Genomic DNA, 19328 nt, shown 5'->3' with positions numbered 1-19328 from the left:
AAATAAATCCTTTCCTCTCCAAGTTGGCATTTGTCACAGCAATGGAGAAACAAACTAGGATAGAAATTGATATCAGAGAGTGGGATAATGCGGTGACAGACCTGAGCTTGATTTTTTGTTTGTTTGGTTTTGGGGTTTTTTTTTTTTTTGGAGGATTGTAGAAGCATTTGGAACTTTGGGCTGGAAAAGTCATTGGGTGCTCAGAGTTTGTTGCTATGGAATTTGGAACAGTTCTGCTGAAAGAGTTGTAGATGATGGAGGCGTGACTTGTGAAGCTTCAACGGGAAGCGGAGACTACCAGGGCTGTTTGTGTGAGATTTTGAATTAAGAATCTGTCGGTTCTGGTTGGCTGGAGCTGAAGAATCAGCTGTGATTAAGAAGAGACCAGAACCTGAAGTAAAACCTTTGCTTTACTGGGACAATTGAGGCTGGTTAGCTGGAGCTGAAAAATCAGGTGTAAGTAACAAGAGACCAGCATCACTGTGGTGAAACCTTCTGGCAAGTATTTCCTCAGGGTCAGCACACAGACAGGACCCTAGCCTCCATCTCTAGCTGGAAGTAGGACTTGATAATATGTAAGAGTCTCCTGCATGGTTCTGGTGTTGAAAGCATAAAGGGGTCACAGAGATCAGCAGAGGCTTGGCACTCTGAGAGGCCAGGAAAGACCATAGGTGAAAATGCATCTTCATTTGCAGTGAAGTCCCCAGGATTGAAGGGATTATGTAGAGAATCTGAGGCTTTGCACCTGGAGAGGCAAGAAGAGGGCATTGGTGAGGATGTAGCCTCAGTTTCAGTGGAGACCCCTGCTTTTTAGAGATGCAGGGACCATGGGATGACCACCAAGGGCAGCAGCAGGTGTGGAGTGGAGCTGGCCTTGGTCTGCGAGATGAGCTGTGTGTGCTGTGGATGGCAGAGTCAGAGAAGTGGAGCTGCCAGAACCCTTTGGAGTCCAGACCATGAGTGAATCCCAGATGTCCAGCCTTGAGCTACTTTGCTGGACTTTGGTTTTCCTTAGGTGTGCCCGATTCTTCCCTTTGAAATAAGAGAGTACTTGTTTCGGATTTTACAGAAGCCCACCCTCAGTTAAGAGACTTTTAAAAGAGATTATTGACTTTCAGATATTTGGATTGTTTTTAAGGACTGTGGGGTTTTTAAGGTTGTACTTTCTTATGTTGTGATATTAATGTTAACATCGTATCTTGGGGACAAGAATGGGAAAGGTTATGGTTTAATAGTGATGTGGTTGTGAGTCAAGTTGACAAGGGGTCAATTGTGCTGGATAGCTTTAGTGTCAACTTGAAACACCTGGTTAAGGGAGCCTCAATTGGGGAATTTCGTTCATTGGACTGGCCTGTGTCCATGTCAATGGAGCAGCTTTTTGATTGTTGAGTGGTGTGGCAGGGCCCAGTCCACAGAGAGTGGTGCCACCCCTGGGAAGGTGGGCCTGTGTGGCATAAGAAAGCTGGCTGAGCAGGGACCCGGTGAGCAAGCCAGTAAGCAATGTTCCTCCATGGCCTGTGCTCCAGATCCTGCCTCCAGGTTCCTGCCCTGAGTTCCTACCTTGGGCTCTCAGATGAACTGTGACCCAGGAGATGTAAGCTAAATAAACTCTTTCCTCCCCAAGTTGGTATTGGTCAGAGTGTTTTGTCACAATAATGGAGAAACAAACTAGGACACATAGGTAGCTTACATTTCTTAGTCTTCGTGAAAGAGCAGCAACAAACATGGATGTTCAAGTATCTCTGTGATAGGATGAGTCCCTTGGGTATATGGTAGTTTCATTTTTTTTTAGATTTTAAGAGAATTCTCCACACTGCTTCCTGTAGGGGTTGCACAAGTTGTAATCCCACCATCAGTGAATGAACATTCCCCTTCACATCCCAGCCAGCATTTGTTACCATTTGTTCTCTTGATCTTAGTCAATCTGACTGGAGTAAGATGAAATCTTAAGGTGGTTTTAATTTGCATTCCCTAATTACTAATGATGTTGAACACTTTGTTTCTTAGTCATGTTTATTTCTTCTTTTGAGAACTCTCTGTTCATATCTTTAATCTATCTTTTAATTGGGTCATTTGTTTTCTTGACTTTGTTTTTGAGTTCTTTATATATTCTGGATGTTAAACCTCTGTCAGATGTGTCGCTGGTGAAGATTTTCTCACACTATGTGGGTTTTCTCTTCACTTTCTTGGTTGTTCATTTTGCTGTTGGGAAGTTTTTACTTTAATGAGGCCCCACTTGTTGATTGTTGACCTTAATTCCTAAGCAACTGTATGATTTAGAAAGTTCTTTCCTACATCTATATCTTGGAGGTTACTGCCAATGTTTTCTTCTAACAGTTTCAGAGTTTCAAGTTTCATATTGATGTATTTGATCTTTCGGACTTGAGTTTGTGGAAGGTGAAAAATAAGGGTCTAGTTTTATTCTTCAAATGTGGAGGTCCAATTTTGCCAGCACAGTATTTTGATGAACTTATCTTTCCTCCAATGTGTGCTCTTAGGACCTATGTCAAATACTGTGTAGCTGAAATTGCATGTACTCATGTTTCACTGATCTATATGTGTAGTTTTGTGCCAGTACCATGCTGTTTTTATGATTATATCTCTGTAACACAGTTTGAGATCTGGTATAGTAATCCCCCTAGCATTACTCTTAGTGATCACAGTTGCTTTGGCTATCAGAGGTCTTTTGTACTGCCATATGAATCTTAGGATATTTTTTTTTTCTAATTCTTTGAAGAATGTAATGGGGATTCTGATTGGCATTGCATTGAATCTATAAATGGCTTTTGGTAGGATGGTCACTTTCACAATATTAATTCTTCCAATCCATGAGCATGGGAGGTCCCTCCATTTTCTGATTTCTTCTTCAATCTCATTCTTTAAATATTTAAAAATTTCATTGTACAGATCTTTGATGTTTTTGGTCGGGTTTATTCTGAAAAAAAATTTGAGGATATTATTAACGGAAGATTTCCCTGTACTTTTTCTCTGATTGCTTGTTATTGGCATATAAAAAGGCTGCTGATATTTGTAGATTAATTTTGAAATCTGGCACCTTACTAAAAGTGTTAACCAGTTCTAGGAATTATCTGGTGGAATTTTTGTGATTTATTTGATATAGTATCATTTTATCTGCAAAAGGATAATTTGACCTTGTCTTTTCCAATTAGTACTCCTTTAGTTTCCTTTTCTTTTTCTTGATTTATTGCCCTAGCAAGAGTTTCAAGCACTATATTAGAAAGGAGTAGATATAGTGGACAGTCTTGTCTGGTTCCTAATTTTAATGGGAATGCTTCCAGTTTTGTTTTTGTTTTTGTTTTTGTTTTTGTTTTCCATTTTCAACAATGGTGACTGGGTTTGTTGTATATAGCTTTAATTATGTTGATTTATGTTCCATCCAATCCAATTCCCTTTAGAACTTTTATCATGAATGCATGCTGAATTTTGTTAAAGGATTTTCTGCATCTGTTGACACGATCATGTGATATTTGTCTTTGAGTCCATTTATATGATTTATGACGTTTATTGATTTATGTATATTGAACCATCCCTGTGTTGCTGGAATAAAGCCAACTTGATCATGGTGGATGATCTTTTTGATGTATATTTGTATGTGGCTTGCAAATATTTTGTTGAGAATTTTTGCACCTATGTTCATTAAGGATTTGGGTTTATGGTTTTCTCTTTTGGTTGTGTCTTTACCTGTTTTTGGTATTAAAGTGATGCTGGTGTCATAGAAGTAATTTGCAAGTTCTCCCTTTGTTTCTGTTTTTTTGAATAACCTACATAGTATTTGTTGTAGAACTTCTTTAAATTGTCTGATAGAATTCTGTTGTGAATCCATCTGGACCTGAGCTTTTTTAGTCAGGAAGTTTTGTATTAGTGTTTCAGTTTCCTTATATGTTATAAATCTGTTTAAGCCAGTCTATTTGTATAGGTCATGTTATATAATGAGATCATGAGTTATATAATATCCACTGTTTTTTGTTATATTTTCAGCAATTTGTGATAATTGCCTATATCCATTAATTTAATGAGATCAATAAAATCTTTACATGCAATAATTTCTCTTTTGATCATTGGTTGAAATATTATAGAGTAAAATATCACCATATGAACTAGTTTCTTACCTAGAAATATAGTTATTTTAGGAAAAACTCTGTCTCTGTCTCTCTCTCTCTCTCTGTCTCTCTCTCTCTATCTCTCGCTACATGTTGATTGAACCCAGAGTCTTGCACTTAATAGGTAAAAACTCTACAATTGAGCTATAACCCCTTCCAGAAAATTATCTTAATTCTTTTCCATTATATGGAAAATTTCAAAATAATGAACTGCTTCCCTTACTTTGTCATAGATCTCCTACCAGCACATGCTTTGGAATTACAAAAGTTAATGGTTGTAAAAAAAAAAAAAAAGGTGAATATAATTCACTGTGTTATGTCTAATCCTTTGCCAATTTCTTTTCCCTAACACTTGTAAGGCTGTTTCAATTTGATTCTGAGTCTTTTTTGACCTATGTCCTTAGGAAAATCATAACTGTCAAACAGTGAAAGAAAAATTTCCAAAATTTTGTTCTACCTACTATGTAATGACTGTAAGCACTGCATACATTTAATTTTAATTGATCATGATTAATGTTTTACTTTTTTTTTTTTACATCACAGATAATCAAACCATGGCCAGGGGTTGGCCTCCTGGTTCTGAAGTCTCTTTCTATGAATGCTTCAACACAGCACTATTGTGTTGGTTGCAGTAAAAGCTGATCTTACAGTCAGAAAACCTTAAATATTTACTTATGGGTCTTTGGCAAAAGACATTTCTTGATATATGATCTAGAGAACCAACATGGTTATAAATTTTATCCTTTCTTAGTATTTACCAATACCTATAGTGACTCCCATTATGCCAATTTCAAGTCACCAAAGATGTCACTGTAAGCTGAGTTGGGAAGAAAAGTACTCTGGCACCTTGGTGTTCCATTTTCTCTGTACACTAGTTATGTATGTAGGACAGATAATAGTAAAATATATGGGAAAAAATTTAAACTGTAAAATTTTAAAAATATCTTTTTAAGGGATTACTTACATGTTCACCATTGACTGTTTAATATTGGCTATATTTAACAAACTGATCACAAGAATACTAAGAATTTAAAATACACATTCATAGGCTAGCAAAGTCAGCTCTAGCAAATAATTTCTTACATCCTATTAACTATCTTCGTAGCTGCAGCCTGTGAGATTTTATTTCAATCCTTTGTAAAAACGTATTCACTGCCTTATCTGTAGTCCATTTGAATGACTAGCAAGTTAATCATGAATTACTAGATTTGTGTTTTATTCCTCCCATAGAAATACATTGACAACCACAGACCTAAGCAGGAATGTATTTCAATGCTCTTATAAAGGCGCATTCAAATGCTCTTATATATGTTTCTTATAAAAGAACAACTTGAGTAATCTAAAGGGACTTTGGGAATTGAGAATACTATTTGAAAAAGTGGTACTGGTGAAGTTAAGAAAAGTCAGTGTGTATCTGTCCTGTCCTTTGAAATGCTGCTTTACTAGCTTACTGCCATATGCACTTCACCATAGGTTCAATCATAAGTTCTCCCCAGAGTCACAGAGGACCCTTCTGCCCAAATGACAAACATAGTTGACCAAATAATGCACATATTCAAAGGTGGGCCACAAACTCACTAGCCTTCTCAACATGGAATAACAAGTAAGTTACTATCAACTGATTACCATTGAATAGGAGAATAAACCCTACAGGCATTCTTGCTCTAGTATGTGACAGTATCTCCCATAGATCTTTTCTTTATTGTTTTCGATATGTTTCAGGTATTATAGATAATTTTGAATACTTCCTGTCATATTTTGAATGTGGAATGTCCCCCGAGTTCTCTGTATTAGAGGCTTGGCCCTCAGTTCTGTGTTATTGGCAAGTGGTGGAGTCTTTCAGAGGCAGAGCCTACCAAGTCCTACCTCTTATTATTGTGTGTAGGCTTTTAAAGGGAAAATGAGATCACTCACTCTTTCTCTTGCTTTTTTTTTTTTTTTTTTTTTAATGCTTCCTGGTCATCAGAAGAACAACTTTGCTTTACCCTAAATTCCTATGTATGATGTAATACATTTTCACAAGGCACCAAAGGGAGATCAACCCATCATGGACTGTGAGTCAAAATAAACTATCTCATTTATGAGGTATCTCAGATATTTTGTTGCAGTAATGGAATGCTAACAAATAGATTTCTTGCTATAATTTGAATAATATGCAGAGTTCCTTAATGTAAATATCAGGCAGTTTTAAATTATAAGACTAAGCAGCCAGTGCACTTGACACTATGAAAAATCAGTGCATGATTGATGTTTATAAAGGGGAGTGCCCTTCATTTGTATCTGGGGTTTAGTTGATGGGAGGTCTCCTGACACTACTCAAACATATCTCACTTGCTGAGAATGCATAATCTGAAGACTTTTGCTGAAAGAGTTAACAATGGCTACTCTATCATTAATATACAACAGAATGCGATAAACATGGCTCCACAACATGGCTCCAGGAAAATCCAGGAATGCCATCTTCATTCTGAAGCTCTAGTCACACAGAATTCTCCATTGACCAAGGGATCTAGACAGTAAAATGTGGTGGTGGAAGAGCTTAAAGGCAAGGGGATGTTGAAATCTTCCCAGGGTCTGGCATTCACTCCAGCACCTGAAAAGAAATTATCCAAATACAAAGGAATTACCATGTGAATGGTGTTTCTGAATAATTTCTTCATAGGCCACCATGCATTTTTATCAAGACTACAAACAAAAACCAGCGTGAGAAAGCAGGTGCCTTTTTCCCCCATATCTTTTGAACATCAGTATTTCCCAGCAGTTAACTGCATGTGATAATGGCCAGAGCACAGAAATGTTTTGATTTGGATCCAAACTCCTCACCCAGAAGCAGCTTTTTGTTGTATATTTTAAGCTAGGAGCCTTTGATCAAGATTCATTAGACGACAGATCATTTAAATAAGAACGCAAGAAGGCCAGTTGAGGGGGAACTTCATAAGATATTAGAGCCTCAGAGAATATTAGGGCTTGGAGGGATTTCTCTTTTGGAGCCAAATTCAGATCCCACCTACAGAGTTAAAACCATTAATTATTAAGCACCGTATTGCATATTAAAATTACAATATATCAGGTTGACAGTACATTGCAATGAACCTTCAAATTGTGATTTTTTTTTTTGCATCCCAATAATGATGATAAGATCATTCTGAATGGCAAATTGCTCTTGCTTTCAGCTGAGCATTTCAAAGACCTGTGCCCTGCTCCTTGTTTCTGGGAGCTGCTATTCATCCAGCAGCACTCCTAGCAGAAAGGAACTCTGGGTCTGGTGTGGTTAATTCACAAGGCAGCAAGCAGAGGGAAGCTGCTAAATGGCACAGTGGGTTAATGACACACTACAGTGTTTCACCATGGGAGACATATGGGTTGAATTCTGGCATTGTTCACAAGTGAAAATTGGTTTACCAGTCTTAGCTTGGTCCCTGGTGGACAGTTGTCCTTGTCCTAGACCTCCTCAGATGTTGTCTTAATTTTCTGCACAGGAGAGGCTCAAGTCTGCAAGAGGAGGAAGACTGCTTACAAGAGTGAAATTGGCTTAGCAGAGCTAGAGGAGGAAATTGGCCCACTAGACTCCTTCTTTTAATACTGGTCGCTGCCAGTATCTCATTTTCACAAGCTTCAAAATCCACACAGGACAGCAAAAGAAGGGCAGTGAACAAGGCCAATTTCCGTTCTGCTAAAACTACATCCCCAAAGACCTGGGCTCAGCATTAATATATTACAAAGAGAGCACTTGTGTAAAGCACGCTTTGTCCTCGGTAGAGGATTATGAATCCAAGTAATTAAGAGTGGTGTAGGTTGGTCAAAAATATGTGTTTTCCTAGAACAGTTGTATGAGAAAAAATATGTGTAAAATTCTTCTGATTGTAATACATATGTCCTTAACTATCAAGAGAATGCATGTATCAATATTGATAATTTTATAATACATTATTCTTCTCACAGGATGGTTTTGTGCCTCTTAATAAAAGCCTTTTCTTCATTTAATTTAGTTTTTCATGGGTGTGTGGGGGGTAATCATGAGAAACAACCACTAAAAAATTGCAAAAATAATAAAATGATAAGAGAAAAAGTTTAATAAAAAACTGTATACATACAGATCTCAAATGGGAAATAAGAGGAAATTACAGAATTGGATCACACTGTTTTCTACTTTAGTGAAAAAGTGAAAGCTGTATGGATTACAGCAAAACAATGAAAAATAAATGAAGCAAATTGAGGACAGCAGAAAAAAAGTCTATGACCCAAAGAGATACTTAACAGTTAATGAAAATTCAAGATAAATATATTTAAAAGACTTTGTACAGTGACAAAGCAAAAATAAAAAGCAACGTGCTGAAATATTCCTTTTTATGAATCTTGGTCTCTTCAAACATTTTCAACCTCTATGCTCCTTATTTTCTGGAATTATTTAGAAAAACATTTCATTAATTCTGCCTGGTAATAATTCATTTCTATTTAGTATTTTTTTTTTTTTTTTTTTTTACATTTGATGGGTTTGGGGGAATGGTTCTTATCTATTATTAAAAATACTTAAGGTCTGGGAATATAGCTCAATGGTAAAGTCTTGACTAACATTTATGGTGGATGCCCTGTTTTTAAGTTCCAGCATTGCACATGTGCAGACCCCTCCACACACATTTAGATATTTCAACAAAATAAAATGGATTTGTAATGTATTTATAAATATCACATGGAAGTAGAAAATATGAGAAAGATTTAAATGCAAAAATGATTTGTTTCAAAAAATAATTTAGTTTTTCCCAAGTCATCATCCCCAAAGATGGTAAATACTTTAATTCCACATTTTTGTTCTGTGAACCTTAGTCGTCTCTCTACAGAGTTGGCTTCGTGAAGCTAACATTGCCTGTTACTCTCTTCTCAGAAGACTTGCTCTTTCATGGTCTGTTGACCCTCTAGTTCCCATAATAAATTTCCAATTGAGTGTTTAAAGTTCTGTTCTTACATGGGTCACATTTCCTCTTTAGACTGCGTCTGCTCTCCCAGCTCATTCAAATCAAATCCATCTTTATTCTCTTCCTGTAAAACTTTTACTGACATTTTTGGTCCATTGTAGTCTCTTCTTCCCCTCGTAATTAATAACTGTTGCTAATTAAGAGTTATAAATCAGAGGCTAGTGGGTTAGGCTCACTGGTAAACCACTTGGCGAGCATAAACAGACCCTGGATTAGAAAACCCTAGAACCACAAAGAGAATAAAAGCATCCAAAATTCTGCCTTGGAGTTTCTTTTCTCACTTTACGTGATCGCTCATATATCTTTGTCTAGTCACCCTAAATTGAAATTAAGATTAAGAAAAATAATTTGAAATTGATTGCTCAGTAAAAATTTTGATACATATGTGTGTGCATGCATATCTAGATATATTTCTCTCCTGACTTTAGTTACTTTATTATTTCATATTCTACACACCTAGCATAATGCTTTCCAAGAATAAAACTCTGTAAACATGTTTGATTTATGAATGTTCACCATACAATAATTGCAATATCTTTTGCTATGTTAAGTTATCCTCCTTACTTCTAGTGGAATATTTGAAACCTTGATAACGTTTAAATGGAACATGAAGTAGTCATTTAATTCTCTATTGTTAAGCTGATAATGACATATTTAGAAAGTAATAAGACTGCATTTGATTTTAAAATTCTCAGTTTAACACTCTGAAATTATGATATGATTCAACTGTAATTTTAGATTATTTTAAAATGCATTATGACAAATTTGAAACTCTTTAAAACTCTGTAAGAACTTTTCTACACGAAGCATAAGAGAAAAATCATTTTTATTTAATTTTAGGCAAAGTAGTAGATCTAATTAAAATATTTGTACATCAAAACACTTGGACTGAGAATTCTACTTAAATATATCTCAGTTTAAAATGTTTGCTGCATTGGGTTTCTCAGAACCTGTAGTTCCTTGTTGCTGGGACTTTGTTCCATCTGCTTTCTTCTGTGATTCAAGTGATTTGAATAGAATGTAGTCTTTTATAAAGCACTTACCCAGGGGTTGGAGAGATGGCTCAGCAGTTAAAAGCACAGGCTATTCTCTCAGAGGACCTGGGTTCAATTCCCAGCAACCACATGGTGAATAACAACTGTCTGTAACTCCAGGTCCAAGGGAATCCAACGCCCTCTTCTGGTTTACACGTGCATTGTACGACATGGATGTACTTACACACATGCAGGCAATATACTCTTACAAATAAAATAAAAATAACAAATCAGCCAGTGCTCTTAACCAGTAAGCCATCTCTCTAGCCAACTTCAGATTGTTTTAATGCTATTCAAATGATTAGCACAGCCTTAGATAAGCACATTTTTATGTTCTGGAACTGTGGTTGGATGCACATGCTTTCCTTTATTTTCAAACTAGACAAGAAAGATCAGCAAAATGAGAAGATTATAAGCTGTTTTTATCTGAGGTAATTTTACAGTGTATTGAAGTGATTCAAAGCATGTGCATGCTTGCAAACTGAAGCACACAAAGAGGAAAGCTGTGTGGTCTGACCAAGTGGGCCAGAAGTAACTGACAACTGAAGTGCTAGCAGCTCGTGTACTATAAGCAGTGAACGGTACTCATGGCTTCCCTTACAAATAGCAAACATGTTGGTCTTTAAACTACAGTTTGGCCTTCCTAACCATCCTTGTTTTCTCTGGTTTAACAATGATCTTTCCCACCCATCCCTAACCAATCTCATATCCATTGCATAGAGTGTTTTGAAATGTTGAAATCTAAGCATGTTTTTTAAATCTCACTGTTTAACTTTTAAAACAGCTTTTTTAACATTAAAAAAAATAATGAATAAAATATTTTTTTAAAAAATTAATTCCCCCCCAAATTATTTTGCTGGAATGAATAACAAAAACTGTAGAAGGAAGGAAAAATTCAAAAGGAAATTTATGGCCACTATAACATATCCCGGGATATGAATTTCAGTCTTAATGCTGAAAGCAGAATAGTAGCTGTTGATTTATCCAGGACAACAGTAGTAGTGTCTACAGGCAAGCAGGATGGATTGTTCTAGAATCTACCACAGGGTGATAGCCCAGTACTACATCACACTGGGGTAAATCCTCAATAATGCATTTGACTAGGGTGCTCAAAACCCTCAGTCTGATCTTCCTGTGCCCCATTACACACATTCTCTCTCTCTCTCTCTCTTTCTCTCTCTCTCTCTCTCTCTCTCTCTCTCTCTCTCTCTCTCTCTCATAATAGCAAGGAAGTGGGATATAAGATTTCTGAAAAACAAGCACAAATAAATATTCAGTAAATTTTTTCAGGGCCAAAATTGTAAGCAGTGTATGATGGCACAAATATATGATATTGATTACCTTCCAGAGTTATTAGTCTGTTCTAGTTCCCTTTCCATTGCTATGATGAAACACTGAGCGACTTAGGGGAGGAATGTTTTGTTGTTGTTGTTGTTTGTTTTTTACTTACAAAATTACTTCAAAGCAGTAGCTCAAGCAAGAACTTGAAGCTGAACCCACACAGGAATACTATCGTCTAGCTCCCTTGAAGGCTCATGCATACCTAGCTTTTGTATGCAGACCATTACCACCCACAGAGGGTGGTCTGGGTTAGGCCCTCCTGTGTCAGGGCCATCAAGACAATCCCCTACAGACACACCCATAGGCCAATCTGATCTAGGCAATCTCAGATGACTCTAGACTATGCCAAGTTGACAAATGAAGCAAACTAGGACACAGACAATCAGTTCTGATACGTTTTCAAATATTACTTTGCTCTATACGTGTGAGGAATGAAGCAGGAACACATAGAGAAAGAAAAAAAAGTGTGAGGAAATTATATATTTTCCCAAATAATTTTTTTCCTATAAATAGAAGAAGTGGAGAAAAATTAAAATCTGCCTTTGCTTACACATCCTGAATGTAAACATGATGGTTTTAGATCTAGACACAGTAACTTTTTAAGATTTCATTTATTTACTATTTATTCATTATTTATTTTTATTTTACATGTATGAATGCACTGCTTGTATATATCTAACCCATGTTGTGCAGTGCTGGCAGAGAACAGAAGAAGGTATTGGATCCCCTGGAACTGGAGTTATGGATGGTTGTTAGCCACTATGTGGGTACCCAACCCAGGTCCTCTGTAAAAGCAGTCAATGCTTTAAACTGCTGAGCCATCTCTCCAGCCCCATGGATCAAGCCATAGTATTATTACTCCCTCCACACCCCAACTTCTTTTTGCCTACTGTACTGATATAGTAAGAGCCTCATGGACACATGGGCTTGTATAGGTGTCATAAGACAGGAAATATCCTGAAATTAAGAATCTGAGAGTTAATATATAAGCTACTTTCTGTGTCCTGAGAGAAAAGTGGAACGCTTCTCCCTAAGGTAAGGAATTCCATATGTGTAGAGTATCTGATGTAAGTAAATATTATTAGTTAAGGGGACAAGTATTTATCTGTCATCTATCTATATCCATGATCTATCATCTATCATCTATCTTTCTATCATCTATCTATCTAACATCTATCTATCATCTATCTATCTATCTGTCTATCATCTATCTATCATCTATTTGTCTATATCTATCATCTATCTATCTATCATCTATCTATCTAACATCTATCTATCATCTATCTATCTATCTGTCTATCATCTATCTATCATCTATTTGTCTATATCTATCATCTATCTATCTATCATCTATCTATCTAACATCTATCTATCATCTATCTATCTATCTGTCTATCATCTATCTATCATCTATTTGTCTATATCTATCATCTATCTATCTATCATCTATCTATCTAACATCTATCTATCATCTATCTATCTATCTGTCTATCATCTATCTATCATCTATTTGTCTATATCTATCATCTATCTATCTATCATCTATCTATATGTGTATCATCTATCTATCATCTATCATTTATCATCTATTTGTCTACATCTATTGATCTATCATCTATGTATCTCTCTGTTTACACACACACATGCACACACACTCACAAACATATATGTATATATGCTGAGAATTACTTAGAATTCTGATTTCACATCCTTTTGGAACACAAATTCATATATATATATTTTTTTTAATTGAATATTTGAGAATTTCATAAAATATTGGTCATATTTTGACAAGTCATCCCTATCTGCAACCCCCTCAATACCTCTTAGAGAATCATGCACTCTAGACCTATTCAGTCAAATTTTGTGCCCCTAAACACCCTTTGGTATGAGTCTATCTACTGGAGTCTGTATGCCCTAGCCAGAATCAAACCCATAAAGAAGACTGTCTCTCTTCCACCTCCAAGCAGCCATTGCTTTTCAATAGTTCCTCAAGTAGGGTTGGGGTTTCTTACCCACTTTCCCACTTCTGTGTATGCTTGGATTTTGTCTGGCTTGAGCTTACATGGGACATGTGCATACTGTCACTATTGCTATGAGTTGATATGAGTAACTGCCCAGCTGTCTGGAAAATTTTGTTTCCTTGTGGTCATCCACCATTGCTTCCTTTTCTGCAATGATCCCAGTCTTGGGATTCAGAAATTTGGTAGATGTCCTATTCAGGGATAAATACTCTGCAGTCTCTTATTCTCTAAACACTGGACAGTTGTGGGTCTCTGTGAATACCCCATTTACTACATGAGGAAATTCTTCTGGTGAGAGCTGAGAGGTGCATTAATCTATTGATATGGATATAATAAAAAGTCATTAGGGGTTGATTTAATATTATGCCTATCTAGCAGAATAATATAGTAGTAGACCCTCCAATGTAGCCTGTGACTTGTCTAGCCACTAATTCTTAGGTTGATATCAGTGTCAAGTATGGGCTCCATCTTGTGAGGTAGACCTTAAATCCTATCAGAAAGCGGTTGTAATCTCAATACTATTCATGCCACTATTGCACCAGTGGGCATATCTTGCCAGGACAGTTGCTGTTGTAGCTCACAGGATTCATAGCTGGGTACAGCCAATGATTACTCTTCTCTTCTGGTAGCATGCATAGCAACTTCCAGCACTATGAAAGCTAGCCAGTGGAGATGAAACTTTGACGTCAGTGCTAGCTTGATTTTGCCTTGTTTGTTCTACAACTCATGTATGTAGTGTCTTCAGCAGTAAGATCATACAGTCAAATTTGGGTAATCAAAAACAGGGGCAATAGCCAGTATCAAAGAACTTCCTTAAGTAAAATTTAAAGGGCTGAAATAAGACTTCTGTCCATATATTAAAATATAGTTCCACATACATTTCAAAATACAATATAAAATAAACCTCCTGGTCACAGATTGGTGCATGCACAAAGTCACAGACAAGAAATCTAGTGGATAAAACCAAGGTAGGAGTCAGCAATTAATATTCTGCTTTCAGAATAGTTAAATGCTTTGAGGCTTTTTACATGATGTATGTGTTCTTGCCATCACATAACTTATTCAGATGTGAGAGTCAAGCAATAACAATAATGACACAATGAGTAATAGAGAAAAAGAAGGGCAGTCATCTTATTATGGATTTGGAAAAAAGGTTGAGAGGGATAATTTTGGAAGCTCACACCATGTGAATAGTAGAAAGGAATGTTCCAGCATGGTCACTCAACTTGTGAGAAGGTGGGTGTTCCTGCAAAAGGAATAAGATCCTACAAGCAAGAAAAATTAGGGTGTGCTTCAGTATGAAATAAATTCACTGTGTTTGAATCATGCAGCTTAGTTAAGAGAGCACCAGAAAATGAAATTGACACATAATTATGGTCTGTATAGAGCAAATACATATATGATAGGTGAAAACTTTTGCTTTTACTTTTAGCAAGATGGTCTTTGAAAGATTTTTAGGAGAAGAATTTAATCTATCAGAAATTTTCATTTTCATTTCTTCCATGGTTCAAATGCTAGGTTTATTATTTGACCTTTTATTTTTTAAATTTAATTCAAGAACACTTTATTCCTTTAAAGAAAGGATAGCGCAGACAAAAGAGGTACTTACTGAAATGACAAAACTGATTCCATTTTGTTCTATCTGACTTTTGCTCACCCAGAGTTTCTGCCTAGCCCTTCCCCCTGCAGCCAGCCACTCAGAACCTGTCGCTTGAAGGGGTCATTGCTTCTACAATACTAGCAAACATACAAATGCCCAGGTAGCAGTCCTCTCCCAGCGTCTCCATGGAACCTATTGTTTCTGCAATTTTAAGAACTTGTTTTTCCTAACTGAAACTTTTTATTAACTGAAAACTTCTTTGAGAACTGCTTCTGTATAACTATGATCTGAGGTAACTACAGTTTTTGGCTTTGCCCCTGACATGATGTAACTGTGGTTTTAAGCATTATAAACTCACTTTTTCTCCACTTGGGGTTGAGAGCTCTTTTGAATCTATGGAGCTGGGGTTGCCAACAGATTCCAGGTCATGTTAGCTCCCTCTCTGACCACCAGCTAATAAAGGACTACTAACTTGACCAACACTATGTGGCATTCCACTGCCTCCTGCTCCATGATACACTTACTAATTAACAAAGGAGGTCCACAGTAAAGCAGACTTGTTCCTCACATCTGTAATCTCAGTACTCAGGACACACAAAGAGAGGAATGGCCAGACCATGGAGGGCAGCCTGCTCTACATACTGAAGCACTGTCTCAAAAAGAAAATTCACAAACATGTATCACAGACACCTATACTCTATTAAATCAGAAAAAAAAAAAAACCAGAGGAATTCCAAATTTAGCACTGGGTACTAAAGCAGGGGGTTCATTGAAAAATCCTGGTCATCCTAGGCTAGAGTTAGACCCTGTCTCAGAGAAGAAAGGCAAACTGGGTCTGCTGACTCATGTCAGATGTCCAGCGCTCTGGGAGGTAGAGACAAGAGTCTCAGGACTTTCAGGCCAGCACTTGATACATCAATGAAATTAAAAACACAGTCAGGGACATTTAAGTGGGAACAACCTATCTGCCAGCTACCTCAATGTTTGTCCTAAAAATCCATGGACATGCTCCCTGGGCCTCCAAGTAGCCAGTCAGGGCCTTGGTGGTCAGGTAGGGACAGTGCTCAGTTCTGGTTCAGTGACGGCAGGATGGGACAGTACCTGACCTGGGATCTGCAGGACACAGGAGACCCCCATTCCTGGCAGCCCTGTAGAGTCAGAACTGTACTGAGCCCAGCAGTCTCACCTCTTCCTTCCTATACTGCACTGTCAAAGAACAAGGGTTCCTCATACAAGTCCCGAGTTCAGAAGGCCTCACAGAGTGTAGTCTGGGGAAGAAAACACAGAACACAGGGTCTAAATTCCACCCACAAGTCCGGGATTGATAAAAGTTCTTGGCGGGAAAAAGTATGGGGGTAAACAAGACGGAACTCAGGATCGAGAATTATGTTGAAGCCATCAAGAACTTTGACTCAGAGTTCAGTGGATTCTTCCAAGGCTGCATCGTAAGCTGCCATGGGAATTGGACCTTCCACTGAGGCTAAAGCTTCACTGATGCCTGGGTCTGGTAAGGCAGCGTTTGCTGGTTGACCTGGGTCAGCTGCTCTGGCTGGGGGAAATGGGCTTTGGAAGTCTGTAGTTTTTGTGCTAGGCACTGGAGCTTCCGCTGAGGCTTGAGGTTCATTGATGACTGAGACTGGATCTGGCGAGATGTCATTTGGTTGATATTGACCTGGGTCGGCTGCCCTGACTGGAATTAATGGGCCAGGAAATTCTGCAGCTGATGCTTGGACGGAAAGCATGTCCTCCTGAGTGCTACACCTGGGAAGCAGGAGGGCTCCAGACTGCAGAACCCTGGCCCTGGCCCCACCTGAGGCATGGAGCTGCAGCCGGACTACCTGGGCATGCCGAGCCTGCACTGGCAGAGGCTCGGGCTCCAGGGCTCTCACGAGTCCCACCCGGTCGTTGGAGAGGCTTGTCAGGATGATCTTGTGAATATTTAGCTTGATGGTTCTTGAACCAGATCTTGATCTACTACTCATTCACAGCAGTTCTGCTCAAGCTCCATACAGTCATCATAGGTCGCATGCTTGAGCTTTCTGAAATATTTTTCCAAAACTTATTTCTACTGCTGGGTATAAGCTGTTTTCTTCTGCTCCCTCTTTGTAGGACCCGGGAGCACTTTGAGCCTAGGAGGTGGGGAAACTTGACCATCTTGGTTCACTGGAGCCTCCATGGGTTTTTGGAGAACTGGGGCTTTCAATAACTTGGAACCTTGGTTGCACTGGGGGTGCTGGGTTCATCTGGAGCCTTGGCAGTATTTAGATACCTGAGGGTACTTGGGAAACCTTGGAGAATCTGAGAACCTGGGTATATTGGTCGGGCTGAAGGCATTGGGATATCTGAGGGCATTGAAGGGCCTGGGAGCACCAAGGGGATTTGGTGGCACTGGAAGAGCTTCCTGCATTTGAGAACCCAAGCAGGCTCCTGCATCTTGGTGCTGCTCAGTTCTTCTGTTTGTATTTGACCTTTTCTATCATATATATTTCGTCTGGTTATCAGCTTTTTTTTTTTTAATTTTGTGAACAGACATAAAAGCAATTTATTGGGGTATAAGCTGGATTAAAAGAGAATTCTTTGAAAAAATGATTGTGCAATGCATAGGCAGTACTCTGCAAATGATTATTTTTATTAAGGGCTTAAAAATAAAGGAATAACATAGTTGAATGCTAGACGAGTTTTTCTGGGCAGTTAAGAAGCCCAAGAGAACAGTCCTAGAAGCTTTACCATATCTGATTTCAAGTTATGCTAACAGAGAGCCATTGGAACGAAAACAGCCTGGTACTGTCACCTGGCATAAAACAGACATGTAGATCATGGAATAGAATCGAAGGCCTAGAAGTAGAGCCATGTCTCTACAGTCACCGTTTTATGACAAAGATCACAAAAACATAAATTGAAGTAAACACCTCCTCTTCAACAACTAGTACCAGGGTATCTGGATAGCCACAAAGGGAAGAACGAAACTAGGTCCCTTTCTCTCACACTGTGCAAACAACAGTTTCAAATGGATTAAACATATTAATATGAAACCTGAAACTTTTAGAAAGAAAAAGTTGGGGAAATTCTTGAAGACAAAGCCTAGGCAAGGATTCTCTAAAAATGATTCCAAGAGCTCAGGGCTGGATGAAATTTAAAACAGCACTTTCACTGCAAAAGAAAGAGTCAAGCAAAGAGGTAACCTATGCAATGAGAGATAATCTTTGCTAACTGGCAGAATATTAACACCTAAAATATGCAAATAACTTGAAAAACTAAATACAAACAAATTGAACAACCCAATCAATAAATGAACTAATGAAATCAACAAACAGCTCTAAAAGGATGAAGTACCAATGGGCAATAAAAATATTTAAAAAGTTTTTCAACATCACTAGACATCAGCAAAGTAAAAATCTACGTTAGACTGAGATTATATCACAGTCTAATCAGAAATCATTATTATAAAAAAATCATAATAAATACTGGAAAATATTCAGTGGAAAGAGAACATTTATACACTGCTGGTGGGAATACAAACTACTCCAATTACTATGAAAATAAGTATGGAGGTGCCACAAAACCTGAAAATAGAACTGTCATATGACGGAACTATACCACTCTTTGGTATATACTTAAGGACACTAAATCAACATATCAGATGTACATGGAGTCAACTGGAGATTATCATTTTAAGTGAACAGAGGCATATTCATTAAGAAAAATATCAGATGTTTCCCCTCATTTATGGATCTAATATATGCACATATACTATAAAAGTAGATGTAAAATTATCTATGGAACTGATAAGAGGATACAGGAGAGAAAGGGGAGGGTAGTGCTACAGGGGAAGGGACACAGTCAAAGTACACTAAACGTGTCAAAATATAATCATGAAGTCAGTAAATGTATGTTGAATATACATAAAATAATTATAGTGGGGCTGGAGAGATGGCTTAGCAGTTAAAAGCTCTGACTGCTGTTGCAGAGGACCCAGTTTCAATTCCCAGCATCCACATGGTAGATAACAACCATCTTTATCTCCAGTTACAGGGGAATCTGACATACTCTTCTGACCTCTGTGGGCATTACATGACATGGGTACATTTATATACATGCAGGTAGAACACTCATACACATAAAAATAAAAATAAATAAAAATTAAAAACCTCATCACATAACTAACATGTCCCATTGTCTCAGAACTCCTTGAGGTATCATGTGGATCTCCACTCTTGAAGTCCTGCATTAAGCTT

This window comes from Nannospalax galili, unplaced genomic scaffold (genome assembly GCF_000622305.1).
Source record: "Nannospalax galili isolate Female #2095 unplaced genomic scaffold, S.galili_v1.0 scaffold296, whole genome shotgun sequence".
Taxonomy (NCBI): Eukaryota; Metazoa; Chordata; class Mammalia; order Rodentia; family Spalacidae; genus Nannospalax; species Nannospalax galili.
The sequence above is the reverse complement of the archived record's forward strand: the minus strand, read 5'-3'. Positions refer to the sequence as shown.